This window comes from Phragmites australis, chromosome 12, assembly GCF_958298935.1.
Source record: "Phragmites australis chromosome 12, lpPhrAust1.1, whole genome shotgun sequence".
NCBI lineage: Eukaryota > Viridiplantae > Streptophyta > Magnoliopsida > Poales > Poaceae > Phragmites > Phragmites australis.
Window position 1 is genome coordinate 26,158,564 of NC_084932.1, and position 17,347 is coordinate 26,175,910.

At 56.6% G+C, this 17,347-nt stretch overlaps 1 non-coding gene across 1 annotated transcript; it reads left to right on the plus strand.

The window, feature by feature from the left end:
* The first annotated feature begins 10,874 nt into the window (after window positions 1-10,874).
* On the plus strand, window positions 10,875-11,034 carry LOC133887566 (U1 spliceosomal RNA). Its single transcript, XR_009903603.1, has one exon. It is a non-coding gene; the product is annotated as a U1 spliceosomal RNA (small nuclear RNA).
* The last annotated feature ends 6,313 nt before the right edge of the window (window positions 11,035-17,347 follow it).

Here is a 17,347-nt window from a genome sequence, read left to right on the forward strand (position 1 = left end):
GTGAGGAGGCCAGGCGAGAGAGCTCGTCGGCCGGAGCATTGTCGCGGCGAGGGATATGCCGCAATTCGAGGCCGTCGAAGCGTCTCTCGAGCTTTCTGACTGCAGCCACGTACGCCGCCATTTGAGGATCCGTGCACTGGTACTCCTTGGATACCTAGTTGACGACCAGTTGGGAGTCCCCTTTGACCAGGAGGCGACGAATCCTGAGCCCCACCGCAGCCCGGAGGCCGGCGATGAGACCTTCATACTCCGCCATGTTGTTGGATGCGCGGAACTGCAACTGTACGACGTACCGGAGCTCTTCACCTGTTGGGGAGGTGAGAACCACTCCGGCCCCTGCGCCTTTAAGCGAAAGGGAACCATCGAAGTGCATGACCCAGTACCCGGGCGCGTCGTGCCCGGGATAGGTAGAGATCTCTTCTGGGACGACGCAGGGGACGGGTGTCCATTCTGCCAAGAAGTCGGAGAGCGCCTGGCTTTTGATTGACTGGCGACAGACGAAGTGTAGGTCGAACTCCGCCAGCTCGACCGCCCATTTGACAACGCGCCCGGTGCCTTCCCGGTTCCGGAGAATGGGTCCCAGTGGATAAGTGGTAACCACCGAGACCTTGTGCGCCTGAAAGTAGTGGCGCAGCTTCCGGGAGAAGATGAGCACGGCATAGAGTAGCTTCTGCGCCTGGGGATACCTTGTCTTGGCTTCCCGGAGGACTTCGCTGACGAAGTATACCGGTCGCTGTATCCGGCGGGCCCGGACAGTGGTGCCACTCGGGGGGCTACCGCAGCCCCCAGGGTTGGCGGCACGGTCGGGGCTGGCCGGGCACTTGGGCTCGACTCCTTGGCTGGGAAGAGCAGTGTGCTCGGGCTCGACCCCTTGCCTAGGGGGAGCCGCGAGGACAAGTGAGTGGTCGGGGGCCTCTGGGAGCTGGGACCCAGCACCCGGCCCCGAACACTCGTCGCGCTCCACCACCAGCACTATGCTCACGACCTGAGGAGTGGCCGACACATAAAGTAGCGGGGGCTCACCTTGAGAGGGAGCCACCAACACGGGTGGCGAAGTAAGGTATTTCTTTAAGTCACGGAAGGCCTGCTCGGCCTCCGGCGTCCAGTCAAAACGACCGGATTTCTTCAAAAGCTTGAAGAGGGGGAGCCCTCGCTCCCCGAGCTTGGGGATGAAGCGCCCGAGGGCTGCCATGCAGCCGGCGAGGCGCTGGACCTCCTTGAGTCGAACTGGGGGTCGCATCTGCTCGATGGCCCGGATCTTCTCTGGATTGACCTCGATCCCTCAGCCAGAGACCAAGAAACCAAGGAGCTTGCCCGCTGGCACCCCGAAGACACATTTCTCCGGGTTGAGCTTGAGGCGGGTAGAGCGGAGACTGTTGAAAGTCTCGGCAAGGTCCTCGAGCAGGGTGGCGCGGTCTCGGGTTTTGACCATGAGATCGTCGATGTAAGCTTCGACGTTGCGGCCAACCTGCGAGTTAAGAGTGATACGAATAGCGCGCTGGAAAGAGGATCCAGCGTTGCGCAGGCCGAAAGGCATGGACATGTAGCAATAAGTCCCCACTGGAGTGGTAAAAGCAGTTTTTTCCTCGTCCCCTATAGCCATGCGAATCTGGTGATACCCAGAGTTTGCATCTAGGAAGCATAAAAGATCACATCCCGCAGTTGAATCTATAATTTGATCAATGCGAGGTAATGGGAAGGGATCTTTAGGGCAAGCCTTGTTAAGGTCGGTGTAGTCCACGCACATGCGAAGCTTGCCGTTGGCCTTCGGGACGATGACTGGGTTTGCTAGCCAGTCGTGGTGGAGGACTTCTCGGATGAATCCGGCGTCGAGGAGCTTGCTGACCTGCTCGCGGATAAACTCCTGGCGCTCTAGCGCCTGCCGCCGGGCCTTCTGCTTCACCGGGCGGGCGTCCGGACGCACGGCCAAGTGATGCTCGATCACCTCCCTAGGGATCCCGGGCATGTCGGACGGTTGCCAGGCAAACACGTATATGTTAGCCCGGAGGAAGGCGATGAGCGCGCTTTCCTATTTGCTGCCCAGGTCGCTGCCGATACGGACAACCTGGGTAGCGTCTTCGCCCACCACGACCTCCTTCGTTGGAAAAGAGGTATCGGCGGTGAGTCGGGGTTTGGATGAAGAGGGTCCCGGGCCCCCTATAGAGCCATCGACCTCGGCCTGCGCTGAGACCAGAGCCATGTATGATTGTTCAGCGTAGGAGACGGCGCCGCCGGAGTCGGCGATCACAGAGATAGAGCCTGCGGGGCCGGGCATCTTAACCGTAAGGTATGCATAATGCACGGCCATCATAAACTTGGCAAGCGCCGGACGCCCGAGGATGGCGTTGTAGGGGAGAGGGAGTTCCGCGACATCGAAGAGGACGCATTCCGTGCGGAAGTTGTCTCGGCTCCCGAACGTGACAGGCAACTCAACCTGCCCGAGGGGCAGGGAGTGCCCAGGGGTCACTCCACAGAAGGGGAGCGACGACTTTAGGCGTCGGGAGGACACCTGCAGCTTCTCAAAAGCCTCTTTGGAAAGGAGGTTGAGGCCGGCACCACCGTCGATCAGCACTCTGCCGACCTTGACATTGCAGATAGTGGGAGACACTACCAGAGGTAGCCGTCCCACGGCTGCAGTACTGGCGGGGTGATCAGCCATGCTGAACGTGATCGGAGCATCCGACCACCTCAGGGGCCTTGTGGCCTCCTCGCTCGGGGTTGCCGAGCACACCTCGCGTCGCATGACCTTGATGCCACGACGCGAGCAGGGTGTGTAAGCGCCCCCGTCGATGAAGGCGACGGCATGCTCGGGCTCCTGGAAGCCGAGCTCGGCGTTGTTGGGGGCGACCTCAATATCGCCTCCTCCGCGAGACTCGTCGCGCTCCCTCTGGCGCTGCTCCACGAGTCCTTTGATCATACGACACTCCGTGAGGTCGTGCCATCTGGTCAGGTGTATGGGACACCATTTACCTGGCTCGGGCCCCGCGGGAGCGGGGGCCCTCGCTGGAACGGGAACTCGGCGGGGGGCCGGGGCTCTTGCTGGAGCCGGGGCCCTTGCTGGAGCCGAGGCCCTGGTGGGTACGGAAGCCCGAGGAGGAGCCCGAGCAGGGGCCCTGACGGGGCGTCGATCGACACCCGGCCGGCGCTCTTGCCGGTGGTCGGGCTCTTGCGGCACCCTATGAGCGGGGACCTGGGTTGGCTCAACGGGAGCGGCCTCACGCTTCCTCCTTCTCTTCTTTTCCCGCTTGTCAGAGCGGGAAGAACTTGGCTGGTCGGAGGTGGGGCGAGGAGCATGCCACGCCCTGGCTTCCGCAGCCTTGGCGCACTTATCGGCCAGTGCGAAGAGTTCCGCAGTGGTGTCGATCTCGTACGTACCTAGCTTTTCGAGCATCCGCTCATCGCGGACACCCTGTCGGAAAGCAACAATAACAGCATGGGGGGCCACTCGAGGAATGGTGTTGCGAACCTGGCTGAAGCGTTGTATAAAGCGCCGTAGCGTTTCCCCCTCCTGCTGTTGGACGGCGTGAAGGTCGCACTCCAAACCGGGGCGCGTAAACGTGCCCTGAAAGTTGGCCACGAACTGGTGGCACAGGTCATCCCAGGAGCCGATAGACCCTGGGGGTAAATTCATAAGCCAAGAGCGGGCGGAGCCCCTCAGGGCAACATGAAAGTAGTTTACCATCACCTTTTCGCTGCCTCCGGCCGCTTGGACGGCCGTCGTGTAGATTTGGAGGAACTCGACGGGGTCGATGGACCCGTCGTACTTCTCCGGCAGCTCGGGGCGGAACTTGGAAGGCCACCTGACCCGGCGGAGCTCGGTGGTGAAGGCACGGTAGCCGGTGCCGTACCCTGCAGCGCGAGTGGGGGTCCTTGGTGGCGAGTGGCGGTGAGCCGGGGATCCCCGGTGGCCTTGGGCCGGGAGAGAGGAAGCCTGGTCCTCTGCCCCGACCCCCTGCCGGGTCTCCCGCTGACGCTCGAGAGTAACCCGGGCATCATCGCGGCCCCTGCGCTCGTCAAGGCGCAAACGAAGATCCCGGGCTTCAGATACGGCCAGGGGGACGGCACTCCGCCTAGAGACCCCTCGGCCCGTGCGAGTGTTGCCCGCTGAGGAGCCGACTCTGGCGGCACCATGCTGGGAAGTGGTGCGAGGACTCCCGACCTGTACCTGGCGACGAGCAGTGCCGACCAAAGCAACGACATCTTGGATCCACCGACCTTCCAGAGTGTTCGGCGTGGCCTGAACGGGCGGGTGCCTAAGGAGAGCATGTGCCGCAAGCAGCGCGCTCCCTAGGCTGGCCTCGCTAAAAGCGAGCCTGCGCCGAGGTGGCACCCGACGTGGTCCAGAGGCGGACCTAGCGGCCGGGGTCCCGACCACCTGCTGGGGGTCAGAAAGTGAGTCGGCAGTGGCGGCGGTGGCCCTGAAGGGCCCAGCGCCTTGATCCCCTTGAGCGGGAAAAACCACGCCCGCGGATGGCGGCTGCTGCTAGCATGCAGCAGCGACTGGGCTCCTTCTGACATCGAGCAGCGCTCCGTCACTGGAAGTGGAGCCGGAACACTGGAGACGGTGCCCACCGGCCATCTTTTCCTGTGGAAAAAAGTGAAACAAACAATCCAGGGATATTCCCCCCTACCTGGCGCGCCAGCTGTCGGAGGGTGAACTCCTGTCGCAGGGATCCCGAGAGACCCCCTTTTAGAGATTCGGCCGGGGGGATGATCCTGAACGAGCTTGTTTTGGGAAATAAGCGGGAAACGGAAATAAATGCAGTGGCTGGTGGGAGATGATCGTCCTAGTGCGAGAAAGATGGGTGCACCGGGGTTTAGACAGGTTCGGACCGCACGGGGGCGTAACACCCTACTCTTGTGTGAGTGTTATATCTGCCCTTGAAGGGAATTCTTCAAGGATGTATCTGGTTACAAGAGAGAGCCACTTACTGAGAGCTTGAGGCTCTCGTGTTCTAGCTTGGCTTGAGCTGGTTTGAGAGTCTGCGTCTTCTTCTTCCCACCCCCTTTTACGTGTTCTCCATCCTTTCCTTTTATAGGCGCGCCGACCTCGACATATCCTGAATGGGAAAGAGGGGATGCGAATCCCAAGGTGCCACGGAGAAAGGCGTCATCATTTCGTCTTGGCGAAGTAACAGGGGCGGTGGAAAAATGCGGCGCGCATCCGACCACCCGCCATTGTGGAGGCCCTTCGGCGCCATTGAGGGGGCCCACCGGGCAGCCTCAGAGGTGCCCGGTGCGCCCACCCTGTCTTGTTCTTCTGCCAGGGCAGGGTGGCAGGCGGAGCGCTTCGATTCTGGCAACGTTATCCCGAGGCACCCGGGTGAAACGGGACGGGACCCGTCCGTTTAATGGATCCACGCCCCCCTGCTAGTGCATGGCAGGGTCTGACACTGGGGCGTGGGCAGCTGAGAATGTCAGGATGTCAGGATGTCAGGCCGCGCGTGCCCATTAAATGCGATATTGGGCCTTTGACTGGCTGACACCCCGACGATGGGACTCTTCGAGTCGTCGGACGACCTTGCGCGAACCTTCAGGGAAACGAGTCCTCGGGGGCTGCCACGTGCAACCCCGAGCACTCTCTCCCGAGCACTTCGGCGGAACCTTTGGGGCACCGAGTCCTCGGGGGCTGCCACGTGCAGCCCCGAGCACTCTCTCCCGAGCACTTCGATGGGACCTTCGGGGCACCGAGTCCTCGGGGGCTGCCACGTGCAGCCCCGAGCACTCTCTCCCGAGCACTTGGTGGGACCTTCGGGGAACCGAGTGCTCGGGGGCTGCCACGTGCAGCCCCGAGCACTCTCTCCCGAGCACTTGGTGGGACCTTCGGGGAACCGAGTCCTCGGGGGCTGCCACGTGCAGCCCCGAGCACTCTCTCCCGAGCACTTGGTGGGACCTTCGGGGAACCGAGTCCTCGGGGGCTGCCACGTGCAGCCCCGAGCACTCTCTCCCGAGCACTTGGTGGGACCTTCGGGGAACCGAGTCCTCGGGGGCTTCCTCGTGCAGCCCCGAGCACTTTCTCCCGAGCACTTGGTGGGACCTTCGGGGAACCGAGTCCTCGGGGGCTGCTATGTGCAGCCCCGAGCACTCTCTCCCGAGCACTTCCTTCCCGGTATTTGGGCTCTGCGGATCATCGGGGAACTAGGGTGCTCGGGAACCAGAGGCGGCGGCCCCGAGCACCTTCTCCTGGAACTTAGCTTCTTCTTATCTTGCAGGGTGGACCTCGCGGGATGGTGACGCGTGGCGGATGGCCGGCCCGGTCTCGGGACTCAGGGACCCCTGGTTCCTGATACACCGACAACATGTAACAAAGACCATCTCAACCATCCCCACATATCCAACCATCAAACACAAGCAAAAACTCTACGACCGATGCAGATGAACAGAACCATGCTCATGACCAAGAGCGCGACATTTCAAAATGTTTTACACCATGTAGGGGGATACTCCTAGACCCACACGACTTGAGGACCATACGGCTTGCATGACCACATAGATCCATACAAGGGGGTACTCATGTCAACCTTTCCCAATAAGCTCCGATCATTTGAAACATGCATCACTCGGCACGACGGTACTAGAACTACTCCCAGAGCAAACTAGTACCACTACAAGCCTGCCCGCTCACACCGTCGATGTTCAGGCCCCAAATGACCACAGCCACAAAGGTATTCAGCTCGCCTTACCATTAGATCGGCATGTGGTGAGTATGGTAAGTGCTAAAGCCAACTACACCAACGATCGATGCTTAAACGACGCAAGCAGTCTACGGTGTCCGGTTTCCTCTTCCGACCTATCCAGGAGAACTCCACATCCGAGTAAGATAAACACCTCCTAGCACCGCCCACGTCTCGTCTCATACTCATCACTCATACAACCATCATCAACCCATATCCAATATTGTGATCATTACGAAATAAATAACGCCTATGCTCGCGAACGATGAAACAATTCACTGCTCGACTTCTACCAAATGACCTATGCATTGCTAAACATTTCGATTTAACTTGTAATTTAGACACCAACAACATACTCAAGGCGAAAAGAAAAGGATGAACAACAATTCAAGGTATAAGTAATGCATTCAACATAGGCTCTACCCATTTGTACCCGATCTTGACTCGACACATGCAAACATACATAAGTATAGTTTATCAATTTTAGACTTCATTCAATTGAACAAATGTGCAATATACCTAGTTGCTTGCCTTGCTGCTCAGGTGGCTACCTATAATTATCCACGTAACACTCGCAGAAATCCGAAACATTGGAGTCATCTTCGACCACGATCGTCTCCCGTTCCGGCTCCTTGTTCACTAAAGAAGAGCGCATGCAATAATAAGCATGAGTGAATGCAACAAAGTATGCCATAATGCTTAACAACATGCTAAAAGTACGAGACATGCGAATCAATGCCATACTAAACGATCTAAATGAAATCTAGAAAATAACAGCCACCCGGAGTATTCGGATCCATACCCTCCGGGTGAACCTCCGAAAGAGGCGCTCGGTTACTACCTTTATATTTGACTGGCCCAAAGTATCCGGGTGAATCCGGAGTATCTGGGTTCCGGACCCTCTGGGTGAACCTCCGAAAGAGGCTCTCGGCTAATCGTTAACGCAACTACCTGGAGTCTCCGAGTTTACCCAGATTATCCGGGTGAGGCAGACTTAGGTTTTTCCACAAATTTTCCCTCGGTCGATTCGACTCGCTTTACAAATCCGTGCTACACAAACGTGTATATGCCCTATCTAAAGGATTATAAAACTATCTTGCACCCTAAACCCTAATAAATTTTGAACACAATTCGACAGACGATTTCTGCTGAACCCAGAGTATCCAGGTCAACCCAGAAAAATCGTTCTTAAGTGAATTTTTGGTCGATTCAAGTTGCGATCTTCTCCAAGCCTAAAGAGAATATGTTAGGGATAGTCCAAGGGTCCTAGAGCTCACTCATCAATTAGCAACAAGACTCTATAGCTCAAATTTGTTTAGAACTCCATGTTTGCTCCAAAAAGCTCAAGAACTTCAAGAACTACTTGATTCTTCCACGAAAACAAAAATGAATTGGATAGACGAGTAGCTCATGAGCTAGAGAATGTAATGGTACCACATGCATACCTTGACCTTGCTCCTAGAGAGAGAAATCCAAGGAAGAGTGAGAGAGCTTGAGAGGGGAGTGAGAAGGGTGTGGTGTGTGTGAGTCACGTGCGTCATCGGTTGTACCCTAGATAAAAAAAACCTGAGCCAAAGAAACACTGAAAAACCTCATGAAAACTCATGCAGCTTCCCTACATGTCACATCGCTTCAGTCAGAATTACTTGCCAGGAGCTTCAGAGTGTCCCATAGGCACCAACAAACAGTAGTTCCTCTCTCATGCAAGGAACCAACAGAACTGCCCATGGAGTAAGGAGTTAATGGCGATCATGAAATGAGCCATGATCTCTCTGATAAAGAACTTTTCTAGATTGTGTTTTGCACATTTTGAATTAAGAGAAGGGAGTTTTTCTAGACCAAAGCATGAGCTTGTCAACAATCCTAGATCCAATGCCACCAGTTGCTGCATAGAACCCCTGAGCACCCGCGAATTCCTCTCCTTCTAGATGCGCCATATCACCAGCATCACGAGGGAGTTAAAAGATTTACAACGATGCTTGAACGCCTCCTTCCCTTGATTGGAGCCACCCAGTCCGTAAAGATATCGTTTGACAATGGAGTGAGCCTTTGCCATCGATAGTGACATAGGATCCTAAAACCAGATCTCCCTGCTATAAACTTACCCAAAAAGGAGGTGATCTAGGGATTCCATATCCTAGTAACAGAGCACACATGACTGTTGTTTCTGTAAAAGGAAAATTTCACATGCCATTGCGCACACATGGTTTATAAAGACCATTTATTTGTGTTGAGATTCGTACTGAAGAAGTGAAAAAAACTATAGGGTATGTGAGAAGAATCAATAGATTGATGAGTTTCAGGTGGGAAGGATGGGCTACTGAGATAAGCCGTGTGTGCATAAGTACATGCAATTTTGCATTTTCTATTGTTTTAGACCGTGACGTTGTAGCCACTCTGAGGTCTAACACCAATTATGTAGCACCGATTAGGCAAGGTAGACATGTTTGGAGAGGAGCGGTTGTGCAGGTGGCAGCTTGAGATGGCAGCATCAATGAGGAGCATAAGAAGATGACAAAGTTTGCTAGTGGTTGCACTTGAACTATGGAGGCCTGATATGGAGATGCGGCTCTAGCAACTTGAGACCAAATAGGAAGTAGACAACGTAGAATGAACCGAGACGAAAAAAGTTTGGGTTAAAAAAAAACAGTATGCCCTCCCAGTTAAATCCGTGGAGATGAGATGGATGAAACTACTCGTTACGTGAGCAACCTTAGACACAATGCAAACCGAAGGATCAAAGACACTCGAGACATGTAGCCATGTACTATATTGAGCTACATAAACTAACCAGTTCACTCAAAAACCTAAGCTAATGAAAAAATTGAGCAATTCACTTAAATTTCAACATTTCTAATAAATCATGTTAGCAACCTAACCACACAACCTCTATTAACAAGCACAACCAAGCACTGAGAGAGATTCGGTACAAACAGAGAGAGGTGGAATTAAGGATAGGCAACAAAGCAGGGGAATCAGAGATACATCAGGGGAGGAGACAGAAGGGAATCTGGATACAGAAGAACAGTAGAGGGGAAGAAGAAGCATGGGAAACAGGAGCCATGTCGGTTCAATTCATCGATGCCCCCACCCCATCTCTATACTACCAGGGGAGGTGAGAGGAGGAGCCACCACTCTTGCGTTGTGGCGGGAAGCTAGAAAGATACTCCTTTCGACCATAACTAATTATTTTTTTATTTTTTACGGTATTCGATGTGTAAATTTGATTATTATTTTTTATTAAAATATAGCTGTAATATCCAATAAAAATATAATATTATGAAAATATTTTTCAAGATAAATCTATACGTGTGTTTAGTTTGGAAGCTATTAACGGTTAAAGTTCTTAATCAGACGATATGTATCTATAACCAGAGGGAATATGATGAGTTAACCATGTAAGCTACTCTATTGTCCACCGCAAGTGATAGTGTCTGTAGTATCTTCATGGATTGGAGCACAACATTTGTAGGCAGACCCAAAGGGCCGCTAAATTTTCGAGTTGGATGGCATTTGAGCGGTGGCGGATCTACAATAAAAATAATTGGTTGTTCACTTGTTAGGCTAGAGGTCTGGTAACCCACTTATTAAGCTAGGGTGTCATATGAGTACGGTACATATGATGAATTAGTAAAAAAAAACTGGTATCCTATACATCTTCCATCTAAAAAATACTCAATGGTCTGTACACCCTCTACCTGTAAGATTATAAGATGGGTCCATCCCTGTGTTTGAGATTCTACCCTTGAAGGTCTTTGATCCAATTATCATGTGCCAACTCCTGTTGAACTGTTTTTTAATTGTGGAGAACAATCCCCTTGACGTAAATTTATTGCCTCACCAATTCGTTTCTTGGTCAATTCTGTCGTAAATTTTCAGATCCAGGGTAGGAAGTATTAGTATCTGCACAGTTCCAAGTTCCAGTTTACTTCTTGTTTTTCCCCTGCTGCTCTTCACGAAAGCTTAAGAGAAGTTTTCTTTTTTCAGAGAGAAAAGCTTAAGAGAAGTGTTACCGCCTGGCTCTCTGGGCCCAACATGCACGGCCCATTATGAATTGGAAGTCTGTTCGAATTCGGCCCATCCATAATATGTCGCCCCACGGCTGCCGCATGACGCTCTCGTTTAGTACCACCTCGCCTAGGAAGAAGTATCGCGTGGGAGAGCTGGCTATATGATAAGAGGTTGGGACCTCGTTGCAACATACTTACCTGGACGGGGTCGACGGCCGATCATGAAGGGCCGTGGCCTAGATCAATGGCTCACATTGCACTTGGTGAGCGCGTTGGTCTACCATCTCCCCAAGCGGGAGAGTGGACGTCGTAATTTGTGTTAGAGGGGGTACGCGTTCGCGCGGCCCCTGCCAAATCTTGTAAATTAAATTTTGGCCCATATATAAAGGAAAGGAAGCGGTAGCCGTCGGATGGGTTCATTTGGGCCCTCGGAATTCGATTTTGTTTTACCTAGTCGATCGTTCGTTCCTGCTGGCTCGTTCAATCCTAAACCACATTGAAAACATGGATGAGACAAAACCTAAAACTGCACTGTATAAAGGTCTCACAACGACCGGTAAGTAAAAAGTTGAAAGACATCTGTTGTTTGTCCTTGTGATGACATTGCTTTTTGTCCATCCTTGATACTGAAGGTAGATACTTAGATATTTAGTGTGTGTTTGATTGTTCGAATCTTTCTTAACCTGACTCAGTAGATACGTATAATTTTAAAGAGAAATGTGTTTATCTGCATTCACTTCCATTATACTAAAAAAAGGACAGCTATTCTGAGAGATCACTTCCATATTTACATCAAGTCAAAGGAAAAGAAAAGTACAAAAGCCTAATCTAAGTTGGCGGGCTCAGGAGGCGGCGAAGAGTCCCCGTTGCTGCTACCAGTGCTCGGCGGCGGCGGCGGCTCCCGCATGAAGCAAGCCGCCACCTCGGCGGCGACGCCCCGGACAGCCTCCCGGGCGGCCTCCTCCTCGGCCTCGACCACCCCTTCCCGAGCTGGCTCCAGCGAGAAGTTTGGGTCCCGGCTCTGATAGTAGGCCAGGACGTGCTCGACCACCGCTTGGGCCAGACCACACCCTTCCCGGGTGGCTAACTCCTGCATGGTCCGGGGAAGCGCCTTGAGTCGCTGGCTGATCTCCTCGAAGCCGAGGGCGATGTGGCCGATGGTTGCTTGCTCCATCCCCTTCTCGCCCCACGTAGACTCGCCCGAGCCTGGCCACCCTCACGGACCTCCATGCCTGCCGAAGGATGTCTCGCATCATCAGCTTCACGTTGGTCTGCTCGGCGTTAGTGGTCTCGAGCTCACCCTTCAAGATCTACAGCCGCTCCTCAAGGCTCAGCTCCTCGGCCGCGCTGGTCGGGACGACGATGGGCGCCGAAACTTTGGCTTGCTTCTGCTTCACCTGCTCGGCGAGGGCAGAGAGGGCCTGCTCCCGAGCAGTCAGCTCCGACTCCCACTTGGCGGCCTGCTCCTCCTGAGCAGTTAAAGCCGCCGACACCGCGGCAGCTTTCGCCTCCCGACGAGTCAGCTGCTCCTCCCGGGCATCCAAAGCCATCGCCATAATGCCGACATCGGTCTCACGGATCGCGACGTCCTCCTCCCGAGAGTGGACTTCCGCGCGGCTCCGCTCGACCTCATCCTTCTGGCGGGCTAAGTCTGCCTGGGAGGCCTCCACCGCCTTCTCGCGTGGCAGGATGGCATCCTCCCGAGCCCGCACTAGTCGCTCCCTAGCGAGCAGCTCGGCAGCCCGCCGCCGCGATATCTCACCCTGGCGGGTAGCTTCCTCTTGCGTGGCGACGGCCTACTCGCGCACTTCGTCCAGGGTCGCCCGCTCCGCATCCATCACGCGCCTTTCGCTCTCATGGGCGGCACGGGTCGCGGCGACGCGCCCCTCCAAAAGCCGTCTGACCTCCGCCAGCCACTCCCACTCCTCAACGAGGGCGGTGCGATACGCCTCAAGCTGCGCCCGCTCCCCTGCCTTGGCCGCCTCCAGTCGCTCGATCACCTCCCGGGCGCTTCCTAGCACGTCCGGGAGGGGTTCTGCGGCCCAGCTGGACGACGGCCGGGCGCTGGGTCCCCTACGAGCCCCCTCTGCCGAGGTGCTCGGGGTCCCCGATTGTTGCCCCATTGGCACCGCCCTCGCCGAGGCCGTCCGCCCCATCCTCGAAGTGCTCGGGGTGGGCTCGGCCGGCTCCGGCTGCTCCGGCACGGCCTCTGCCATCGGCTCAGGGTAGGGTGGCGCCAGCGGCTCCAGCTCGGTCGGCGCGCTCTGCGGCTCCGGTTCGGTTGGCGCGCTCTGTGGCTCCAGCTCGGCTGGCGCGCTCGGCTCAGGCGCGCTCGGCTCGGGGGCAGGGGCTGGCCTCGGAGCCTCCGGCCGTCCCTGGTCTCCGGCGGCGTTCTTGGGCGGCCTGAAAGCAAAAATAGGTCAGTCTCCTAATCCACTCCTGGCGAAGCATGCTCGGGGAAAAGAAGAAGCTTACGCAGTCTTCAGTCTTCGGTATTGCCATCGCGATTCCGGGATCTTGAAGTTCGGGCCCAACGGCTTCGACCCGGAATCTTCCCTCCTCCTCTTCGGCGGGGGGCTCTGCGGGGCCGTCGTGGAACTCGTCTCTGGCAGCGGGCCAGCTTGGGTAGTCATTGTAGACGCACTTTCGTGCCGGCCTTGGTCTCTGGGCTCCGGAGCCCGGGGCCTTGCCTCCGCCGAAGTATCCGTCACCGGCGGCGGGCCGGCTTGGGCACTCGTTGTAGACCCGCTCGACCGCCGGCCTTGGTCTCCAGGTTCTAGAGCCCCGGACCTCGTCTCTGTCGTGGACCCCGCGCCGAACGACTCGCCGCCCCGGCGTCCCTCCTTCGCGCCGCCCGCCGACGACCGCGGCCGTGGAGGCGATGGCGACGACGAGGATGTCGGCGTAGGCACGAACGCCCGGGGGTGCTTTCCTTTGTCCCCCGGTGCCGCCGCTGCTCCACTACCAGCGGCGCTTCCTCCGTCGGCCTGGTGGCTACTGCCCGTAGCAGCCCCACGTCCGACCTGCGACCTGCTGCCTGCGGCGCCCGCGCCGCTGGTCTGCGCTCGGCCGCCCGTGGCCCCCCTGCCGCTCGCCTGCGGCCTGCTACTGGCAGCGTCCCCACCGGAGGCCCTCGGAGCGCGATCGGTCGTCTCGTCCACCCCGGGGATCTGGATAGTCCCAGGGTTCTGGCGCCCTGGCCTGTCGACCAGGCCCTGGGCGTCGAACTCGGGCAGCGTCGCTTGCAGCGCCACCCGGTTTGGGTCGGTGCAGAGCGCTAGCTGCTCCCGGGGGAGCACTTCCCGAGTCAGGTCCTCCACACCGGTCACCACCCGGAGCAGGCCCGCCAGCGCCGCCTCGTCCAGGTCCCAGTCCTCAGCGATCTGGGTCCTGGTGATGTCCTGGGAGCCCGTGTACATCCAGCAGGGGCGGATCCGCTCCCGCAGAGGCGCCAGGCGGCGGCGTAGGTAGTCCGCCACCACCATCACCGACGTAAGACCGGCCTGGCGCTGGTACTCGATGCGGTCCAGGACCGGCTGCATCCGCTTGTCCTCCGGCGACGCCGCCTCCTAGATTGACCTCTGGGGCTCCGCAGCCAACTCTGGCAGCGTGAGGCGGTCGTGGGGGCTGACGTCGACGTAGACCCAGTCGTGCCGCCAGTCGTCCCACTTGCTCCGCAGCACTTGCGGGATGTACTGCTCCGCCAAGCCGTCCCGCAGCCGGAAGTTGCAGCAGCCGGCGACGTCCGCGGTGGAGTAGCCCCTCTTCTTCCCGGCCGGTCGCAGCACGAAGAAGTGTCAGAACAGCGACACAGACGGTGGCACCCGACGAACATCTCGCAGAAGTGTGCGAAGATCGCCAAGATGACGACCGAGTTCGGGCTGAGGTGCGCCAGATGGATCCCGTACGTGTTGAGGATCTGGAGGAAGAAGGTGGAGAACGGTGGCACCAGCCCGGCCGCCACGAATGAGACGAAGATGACGATCCGCTCCAGCCGGTGGGAAGCTCGCCGGCCTCACCAACGAGGCCTCCCGCTGGCCTTCGGGCACCATCATCTTCCGCACTCTATCCGCCGCCTCCTCGTTGACAAACCGGGACTCCGGCAACACACTGTAGGGTGTCTTGTCGTGGCGGCTACCTCCCGCTCTCGGCATTGTGTCGGGGTGGGGGATGTGTTGGGATGGAGGGGGAAGAAAGGTGTGCTGATCGCCTAAGGGAGGGCGAGAGCTCAGGAGCGCAAGGAAGAAGAAGAAGGAGAAGACTTGATCGCAAAGATGGCGTAAAGAGGGGGGCGGTTCGCTCCGCTCCCCCTTTTATACCCTAGGGAATTCAAACGTCGCCTGCCGCGGCCCTTTCGGTGAGGCAACTTCCTCGGCCGGCGCAACCGCCAGGTGAATCTCCCTCGGGCCGCGTGGTTGTCAGCGATTGCCAGCGCACTACCCTCGATCTGCACGGTTGCCACGCGCGCCGCCTGCCTCGTTATCACGCGTCGCCCGCCTCGTTATCACGCGCCTCGGGAGTCGGCTGGACACTTGTCCGTTCGGCTCCCCGTTGGGCCATACCAGAAACCTGGGCCGGAGAGGCCAGCGCCTAAAAGCACGCCACGTGGTGTCGTTACTGGGTTCGGCCTCGATGAAGACGACGGCCCCATCCGCAGTCTCTGGGCCATCGCCTACCAATGGGCCTGGGGGCTGCTGTCGGTGAATCAGGAACCAGGGGTCCCCGAATCCCGAGGCCAGGCCAGCAATCCGCCACGTGGCGCCTTCCCGCAGGGTTCACCTCTGCGAGGTACGAATAGACTAAGTCCCGGGAGAGGGCGCTCGGGGCCACGATCAGTGGTTCCCGAGTACCCGGGTTCCCCGATGATCTGCGAAGACTAAGTAACCGGGAAGAGAGTGCTTGGGGAGGTGAACAGTGACCCCCGAGCACCTAAGTCCCCCGACGACCAGGAAAGCCGAGTACCGGGAAGAGAGTGCTCGGAGAGGTGAACAGTGACCCCCGAGCACCCGAGTACCCCGAGGACCTAAGGAAGGTAGTTCCGGGAGAGAGTGCTCGGGGCCGTGAACAGTGGCCCCCGAGCACTCGGTTCCCCGAGGACCAAGAGAGGGCGTTTCCGGGAGAGAGTGCTCGGGGAGGTGAACAGTGACCCCCGAGAACTCAGTTCCCCGACGGCCCAAGGAGTCCTTCGCCGGCGGCCCCCACAGGGGTCCAGCGATGAGGTGTCAGCCTGTGAAAGGCCCGATGTCGCATTTAAGAGCGCGCGTGGCCTGTCACCTCCTACTGCTCCTACGACGCTCGGTGTCAGTCCCTACCACATTTTGGCAGAAGGGCGTGGGGACATTTAATGCACGAGTCCCATCCCACGTCATCCGGCGTGCCTCGGGATAGCTTCGCAAGACCCGAGGTGCCCCGTCTGCCGCCCTGCTGTGGCAGGCGTACAAGACCGAACGGGCACGCTGGACCGCTCTGCGGCTACCCGGTGGGCCCTCTCCACGGCGCCCATTACCAGCGCCATTATGACGATCGAAGACCGGGCGGGGGGCGCGTTTTCAACCCACCATCACTTCGCGCAGAGGCCATGATGACTGCCTTTCCATTTATGGCGCCTTGGAACTCGTGCCCTCCCTTTCGGGGCACGCTACCACCGATGGGTATTTAAGGCAGCCGGCGGGCACGAACAAAGACAGACCCGAATCTGAGTGAACCCAGAACAGAAGAACGCCCAAACTCTCAGGCATTTGCTCAGAGACCGAAGAACATCTTCGTACAAGCATAGAAGCTAAGATCACCGAAAAACAAGGAGCCTAAAGCTCTAGGATAGACAAACATTCTTGTAACCAGCAGCATTCCTGGGAGACATCATCAGGGCATTTATAGTATCCACACAGGAGTAGGGTATTACGCTCAGTGCAGCCTGAACTTGTCTAAATCCCTCTAGAGCATTTACTTCATCTTGCATCCGATCATTCCACCACACCTGTCATTGCATTTACACCCATTTATTTCCTCCACAAACATATTCAGAATCATCCCCCTGACCGAATCTCAAAAAAGGGTCCATCAGGATCCCTGCGATAGGAGTTAACCCTCCGACAATGACCCTCTTTTTGTGAACTGAAGTTAAGATCCTCCTTAATTCCCTTTTCTTTTGGTCTGAGAAATTGCTGACCATGCTTGCTGCTCAGTGTAAGATCCACTCGAGTCCTAAAAATCTAGATCTAGAAATATTGATCTCGGTCAGCTGATATGCAACCTGGAACACAAAGGGACACGAAAAATATGTAAAGAGGAAAGTAAACAATTTGATCTGCATAGCTTTTCTATAGTATTTGGAACAATCTTCAACAACCATTGAGTGAATCCCATTATAGCCTTCCAAATCATGATAGGAAAAGAAGAAACATAGTATGCGCTTGAAAATTTGTCTAAGCCCTATTGAATCAACAAATCTTCTAATGCTTCCTCATGATCGGTGCACCAAAGGTGTTCACAAATCGGCACAAGTAGGAGAAGGCTTGTGATTCCTTGAGATTTCTACCCTCCCCCTCTGGTGCAAATAATCACCTTCTGTCTACTCCGTATTCCTGATCTCGTCATCCTATTTTTGATGAACACACCCTTAGATCCTAGCCCGATCCGAAAAGGGGGTAAATCTAAAAATAC